We start from the raw sequence: 742 nt of genomic DNA, 5'->3' as shown, positions 1-742 counted from the left end.
TATCCTGCGCTGGAGGGCCAGACGGCTCCGGAACCAGCACCACCGCTTGCCCCTGGGCCTGGCCTTGGAGGCCGCATCCACGTCCCCCCTGGACGCGGTGTCAGCCCAGGGGGCACCCGAGACGCCCTGGGAACGGTCGGGAGCGATACTGCCGGATGAGGGAGGTGGAGGCGCCGCCGCCGCCGGCCCCGATGGACGCGGAGGCAGAGGCGGCCGTTATGGTCGTTACGGCCGTTACGATACAGGTAACGGCAGTGGTACGGCACAGCGGCATGATCTCTCCGCGGGTTTGGAGCGGTTGTTGGCCCGCGAGCAGCTGCAGACAGCTCTGGGCGCAGTGGCTCCGACGGCGGTGTCGGGTGGTGCGGGGCTGCCTCATCCGCACGATTGGCCCCTTGCGGTGCGGCTGCCAGCCGGGTTGCCGTACTCCCAACCGTCGCCAACCGTACTGGGCAGCTGGGAGGACCTGATGGCGGCGGCGATTACAGCGACGTTTGCGGAGGTGTGTGTGTGTGTAGATCTCTCGTTGCGCTTGTGTGTGTTTGTGTGTTGTGTGAAGGAGGCGTGTAGAGAGGGGTAGCGATGGGGCACGCATCGACGGTGCGGCTGATGACGTTCCTGTGTTCCTCCTCATGCTGCCTCCGTTCTTTGGGGCTAATACCCCTCCCCCCCTTCCCCAGGCAGCAGCGGCAGCGGCCACCTCAGATATCACTACAGCGCAGGCGGCGGCGGTGGGTGGTGG

Source organism: Volvox carteri (genome assembly GCF_000143455.1).
Source record: "Volvox carteri f. nagariensis unplaced genomic scaffold VOLCAscaffold_18, whole genome shotgun sequence".
Lineage (NCBI taxonomy): Eukaryota > Viridiplantae > Chlorophyta > Chlorophyceae > Chlamydomonadales > Volvocaceae > Volvox > Volvox carteri.
The sequence above is the reverse complement of the archived record's forward strand: the minus strand, read 5'-3'. Positions refer to the sequence as shown.